The following is a 6855-nucleotide window of genomic DNA, read 5'->3' as shown; positions in this document are numbered from 1 at the left end:
CCCCCCGCCCCGCTCCTCCTCCTCCGCCGCCGCCGCTGCCGCCGCCGCCGCCGCCTCCTCCTCTTCCTCCTCCTCCTCCCCCCGGCTGCTCCGGGCTTCTCCGGCTGGGAAGGCGCCCCGGACCCTGCCGCGGCCACCACCACGTGGCAAGGGGCGGCCGGCCCCCGGCGTGCGGCCCCGCCTGGCAGCGCGCCCGGTGCCCACCAGCTCCCTGCTGCGCGGCCCATGCTCCGCGCCCCCTCCCAGACGCCTCCCATCGCAGTGTGGCTTGGCGGCGTGTGTGGGGGAGTTTGCGGACGGCGCCGGGGCTCAGGAGGTGCTTTGGAATTTGCTTTGGGGCTGTATGTTTTGGGGAAAGTGAGGTTCTTTATTTGGATTGTTTTGGTCTTTGATCTTTTGAGAAGGAAAATATTAGACCTACTCTTCATAGCTCTTGGGAGAGGGGGCATTGCAATGATAATGAATACAATGACCTTAGGGTCCAGTCGGAGAGATTAGAGTTAAATCAGTAACTTCTTTGGAAGTGAGAATGAGCTAAGAAGATCAAAGTTCATTAGGAAGGGGGACAGCTTTCCTCTCCCACACACAGTCCCCTCCCCCCAACACACAGACGCACCCACAGGCCAGCGAAATGAACAAACAACAGATTTCACCCATCCACAAAGATTATTTGACTCCTGGGCAGGAGTCACAAGTTTTTGCCACTTTCCCACTGTGTGACCTTGGGCAAGTTACTTAACCTCTCTGAATTAAATTGGAGTTAATTCCTGACCTGGGCAACTGTAGGAGAGGAATGGGGACCAGAACTAAAGGTGCTCTGTGAATCCTCAGGGGGGTGTTAATAAGTCATTTTGGTTATTCCCTGATGGATTAAAAAACCATGGGCAGAGGCATGGTCAACCTTGATGCAGGTAGGGAATGATCAAGGGAAACTCTGGAGGACTCTGGCTAACCCCTAACAAGCCAACCCTGGAAAGAGCGTATAGGCTAAGGAGGGGGCTTTTGGTAGGCTCAGAATTTAGCTTGAAGCCTCCCATCTGGAGAGAGGGTTCAGGCTGATGGGAACCTGAGCCTATCTTTTTGGCTCCTGGAGGAGGTGGGTGGTGAATCTGGAAGGGGCAGGAGAAAAGGTTTCTTGCTTGCTGTGAGCTTTGAGAAGCAGCAGCAGCAGTTCCCATTTTGTCCCACTGTAGGGAGAAGATTGGGCTGGAGGGTGAGCTCCTCCTCCTAGGAGAGCCAGCAGGGGCTGTGTACTCTTTATTTTCAAAGAAAGGGATTCTCACTGGCTCCCTTCCTCCTCCTCCTCCTGCTGGGTTCCCTTCCAGTTGCTCCTGCTAGCCTTTTACGGTCCAGAACACTAGCTTTCTCTGAGCCATGTGGGACAACCCACCTGCCCTTTAGATATAAAGGCTACCCACAGGTGTCATCTCCCTTAAGGCTGCACAGGTTCTCTTCTAAAACTTAGAAGACCAGGCAAAAGATTGGAGGCTGGGCTTAAAGGTAGTGGGGCTGTCTCTGAGGCCTCAATGAGTGTGGATTTGGCCATCCACTGGCCTGAAACTGACTGGCAAGCCTTCCCTCACTGAAAAGGGTAATGGGTCCAGGTACCGTCTAAGCACACACTCTACAGGATGAGTTGTCACGTCCTGATGCTGCTGGGCTGCTCAGGGTACAGGCCTGAGTCACCCAGCCGGGCACAGCCCAGTGGTTTATCTGGGATTCTAAGCAGTTGGTAGCAAAAGCCCAACAGAGATTATGCCTGGTTCAGGTGCCCCCAAAATACCTCCCTGGAATCTAGACCTGATCTCATTGCATTCTCCCTGTTTTCTGGTTCTGTTGCTCATATTGGACAGACAGTTCTGAGAACAGAAACTGTATCCCATCCGTCTTCATAGCCCTAGGTGCCCAGATAGTATCTGCTCACTATACACTTACTTATTCAACAAAGATTTCTTGAACACCTATTATGTGCTGGATGCTGAGAATACAGTGATGAGCATGTCTCTGAAGGACAAACATGTATCTCCTGCCCTCTTGGAGCTTATGTTCTAGTAGAGGAGTCAGACAAAAAAAGAAAGATTAATAAATGAAACAATTATAAATTGTGATAAAAAGTAAAAAGACACAAGGTGCAACAATAGGGAAGAATTGGAGGGGGGTATCTGCTTTAGATAAAGTAGAGAAGCTCTCCCTAATGAGATAATGTTTAAGCTAAATCTTAAGGGGTAGGAAGGAGTGTTCCTGGTTGAATGAATAAGTGAATGAAGTCGTGTAACTTTGGATGAGTTACTCTCACCTCTGTAGGCCTGTTTCTTCATCTGAGAAAACTGGAGATTGGTCTGAACTCCTTCTAAGAACCCATGATATTATCAGGGCTCATCATGATAGAGACAGAAAAAGGTAAAACCCAGGGTCCTGGTGAAAGGGGAAGGGTGGTAGAGGGAAGTGAGGAGAAGAGGGAATGTGGTGGACAACTGGTCAGGCTCGAGTTGTGCGACATTTGTAAATGGCATTCACAGGTGCTGTGAGAGGACCTTTCTCCAGTAGTTACTGGTAGGAGAGACAGTGCAGAAGCAGGAGCCAAGTCACCCCTGCATGTTTCCTCCTTGGAAACCATCAGGGGGAGACTGTTTCCCATTCCCAGGACCCTTGCTTTGGAAAAACACTTTAACCTTCCTGTCCCATCCTTGCCTGAAAAGAGTAGGAGGAGGTGGCGTTAGCAGCTGGCAAAAAGTTGAATCAAAATAAAACGCAGATGACTCAGATAGAATCAGGCTGGCAGAAAAATTGATTAGACGCATGTGACAATGCAGGATCCGGTTGCCACCTTAGCCCTTCAGTTCTAGGTCCTAGAAAATTAGGGTTTGCTGCGGAACCATCCTGGGATTCCAACTGTAGCTGCTAGTCTTCCAACAAATAAGAGGTTTGGGCGGTGGTGGAAAGTCTCATTCCTTCCCGCAGGTCCTCCAATTTCTGTGGAGATAATGCACATCCTCCAATCAAATTTGCAAGGTTTGGGTGGAAAGTTTATAACTATTTCTGCTTCATATTCTCCACGACGGTGTTCATTTCTGCTCTCTCCCAAACAACTAAAAATTAGTCTACAGGCATACCTTGTTTTATTGTGCTTCGCTTTATTGCACTTCTCAGATACTGCATGGGTTCTGTTTTGTGTTTTAACATCTTTATTGGAGTATAATTGCTTTACAATGGTGTGTTAGTTTCTGCTGTATAACAAAGTGAATCAGTTATACATATACATATGTTCCCATCTCTTCCCTCTTGCGTCTCCCTCCCTCCCACCCTCCCTATCCCACCCCTCTAGGTGGTCACAAACCACCGAGCTGATCTCCCTGTGCTATGCGGCTGCTTCCCACTAGCTATCTATTTTACGTTTAGTAGTGTATATATGTCCATGCCACTCTCTCACTTTGTCACAGCTTAGCCCTCCCCCTCCCCATATCCTCAAGTCTATGCTCTAGTAGGTCTGTGTCTTTATTCCTGTCTCACTCCTAGGTTTTTTACAAATGGCAATTTTGTGGCAGCCCTACATTGTGCAAGTCTATTTGGACCATTTTTCCAACAGCATTATTATTTTTTTTAATATTTATTTGGTTGCTCCGGGTCTTAGTTGTGGCACACGGAATCTTTAGTTGTGGCATGCAAACTCTTAGTTGCAGCATGTGGGATCTAGTTCCCTGACCAGGGATCGAATCTGGGCCCCCTGCATTGGGAGTGCAGTCTTAGCCACTGGACCACGAGGGAAGTCCCCCAACAGCATTATTTTTAAATTAAGGTATGTACATTTTTTTTTACACATACTGCTTTTGCACACTTAATAGACTATAGTAAATATCTTTTTTTTTTTTTTTTATTTTGGCCACGCCACAAGGCATGTAGGATCTTAGTTTCCTGACCAGGGATTGAACTTGCGGCCCCTGCGTTGGAAGCGCGGAGTCTTAACCACTGGACTGCCAGGGAAGTCCCTAAATATAACTTTTTCTATGCACAGGGGAAACCAAAATATTGGCATGACTCACTTTATCGAGATATTCACTTTATTGTGGTGGTCTGCAACGGAACCTGCAGTATCTCTGAGGTAGGTATGCCTGTATTCAATTTTTTTTTGTAAATAAACTTATTTTTGGCTTCGTTGGGTCTTCATTCATTGCTGTGTGCGGGCTTTCTCTAGTTGTGTGAGCAGGGGCCTACTCTTTGTTGCAGTGCGTGGGCTTCTTATTGCAGTGGCTTCTCTTGCTGTGGAGCACCGGCTCTAGTCGTGTGGGCTTCAGTAGTTGTGGCTCGCGGGCTCACTAGTTGTGGCACATGGATTCTAGAGCGCAGGCTCAGTAGTTGGGGCGCATGGGCTTAGTTGCTCCGAGGCATGTGGGATCTTCCCAGGTCAGGGCTTGAACCAGTGTCCCCTGCATTGGCAGGTGGATTCTTAACCACTGCGCCACCAGGGAAGCCCCAAAGCCATGTCTTAATTCTCTTCCTCAGGATGGTGATAGGCTGCCCCTCTGCATCCAAAGCTCAGGCTGGCACCAAAGCCGAGACATACTTTGCTTTCAAACAAGAAGGTATGTTTCACACACACAGCTAAGCTCAGGAACTTATGGCTTAGGAGCACCTGTGCGAGGAAACAGTTCAGGCCTCCTACCCGCACTGCACTGCCCAGGGTCGGCTGACAGCGCAGGGGTAATTCAGACATGGAGCTTACTCAGCAGCCTGTGGCCTTTTGGGCCACTAGGCACCAACATCCACCCTGCCCCCCAGCCCTGGTTCCCAAAAGCTTCTAGCTCAGAGGGAAGATGAAGCAGAAGTGCAGGGAGATGATTCAAATCCCAGTTGGGAGGAAAGTTGGCTTTAGGGAAGTATGCCACCTCCCACCAATCCTTGAATTGAGTCTGATAGTTGACAAAGGTTAACAATGGATGTCACTATAGAATTACCGCAAAATGACTTTGCCATTTAATTCCAAAGCCCATTCATCCAGGGCTCTCCCTGCTTGTTACCTGGAAGCTTGCTGGGAGCAGAGGCTCATCTGCTCATCCTCTAACCCTGCATAGCACACAGTCTGCACAGCCCAGCAGGACAAGCACAGCCTATGGAGTCGGGACTGCTTGGCTAGCCCACGTGATTTTGGCAAGATTCTTGCCCCTTCTGTGCTTCTCTCTCATCTGTCAGCTGGGACTAAAATGGTGCTTTTGTTAAAGGGTTGATGAGGGTTACTTTCATTATTCTATATAAGACGCTTATTACAAGCCTGGCATCTGGTAATGCATAAAATCAACACTGTATGTCTAATTATTGATTAATCCTGTTCCCATTCCTCCAGTTAACCCAAGGTTAAGAGGCTAGCCTGAAGTCATCCAGCAAGGAGGGTAAGAGTTAGGTGCCCAAGTGTCTTGAGGCTCTGCCATTCCCAGGTTTCTGGATGTTCTGCCCCTCAAAGGCTAAGTGATGCCATTTCAGAAACTCCCTGAACTGTACTGACATGTCATTAGTTTAACAAATACTTACTGAGGGTCTACTGTATGTCAGGCACTGCTCTAAGCTGGGGAAAGACAGTCAAGGTCACCAAATTTGGGAGCTTTCATTATAGTTGGGAAAACTGGCAATAAATAAGCAACAAATATACCTTTAGACAGTGTTGTGAAGGAAATGCATGGCACAGCATAAATATGTACAGCATGGATCCTTGTTTTGTATTACTAAGATACCGACAGCATCTGTCTAGGACAAATGTGAGGAAAGCTTGGGTTTTGGTATGACAGAACTGGGTTTGAATTCGAGCTCCATGTGACCTTGGTCTGATAAATTAATCTTTCTGCTCCTCATTCCTATATATTCCCCTATACAGAACTCTGTTAAGGTTGCTGTGGGAATTAAGATATAATACACATAAAATCTTCTGTGTTTACTGTTTTTTCACATCAGACAGGTCAAGCTGGAATCCTTGATGAGGCCAGGTGGAACTGTAGCCTTGTACTGTATGTACTTTTTCAGTGTTTGTTGAGGAGCCGGGTATATGGGAACGGGGAATACCTGGAGGGCTGCTGGAAAAAAAATTCTTAGGAGAAGCAGTTCTTCCTTACCATTTGATAATGAACCGATACCATTCTTTCCTCTAAGTATACCTTCAATGGAGAAATATTTAACGCAGTCTAGTCAAGAATTACAAGTTACTCTCTATAACCCAGTGATCTCCAAATTTGGGTACAGAAAGAAAATATTAGAACTCCTATTTATATTTATTTTTCATATAATTGCTTTTTAATTATCTATTTTTGTGTCTTGTTACACAATATATGGGTACAGTAGTACAGGTATATAATTTATCAACACATGGGGGTACGCATGATCAAAAATTCCTTACTGCAGGGGTGTGCAATTAGAAATGGTGAAAGGCCACATGGAGGCTAAGGTAGGAAAATGAAGGTCTGCCCTCATTTTACTTGCCCAACATAAACTAAGAAAGTGCATTTTTTTATAAAGTAGCCTGCAGGCATCTTGCTGCACTAATAAACAGCAGGGTGAAGGAAAGGACCCAGTTTCTTAATCTCAAGTCAGTGTTCTATCCTCTTGGGGGGGGGGGGGGGGGGGGGGGGGGGGGAGCAGAAAATAAATACATGCTGAAAACTAAGTAAAAATCCAACCTTTGGATAAGCCATTAAATAGACGAGATCATTAGCCTGCAAAATATGCACAAGACAGAGGACAATCTCCAGCAGCTTCAGATCTCTCTGGACAGGAAACCTCCTCCACGTAGTCATTTTTCACTACCTCATTTGTAGAAAACTTTCATTCATTTCCCATTGTACTACGTAGAGCTAATTTTTAAGACAGATGTGT

This window comes from Neophocaena asiaeorientalis, unplaced genomic scaffold, assembly GCF_003031525.2.
Source record: "Neophocaena asiaeorientalis asiaeorientalis breed wild unplaced genomic scaffold, Neophocaena_asiaeorientalis_V1.1 scaffold1, whole genome shotgun sequence".
NCBI lineage: Eukaryota > Metazoa > Chordata > Mammalia > Artiodactyla > Phocoenidae > Neophocaena > Neophocaena asiaeorientalis.
This window is presented reverse-complemented; position numbering follows the sequence as displayed.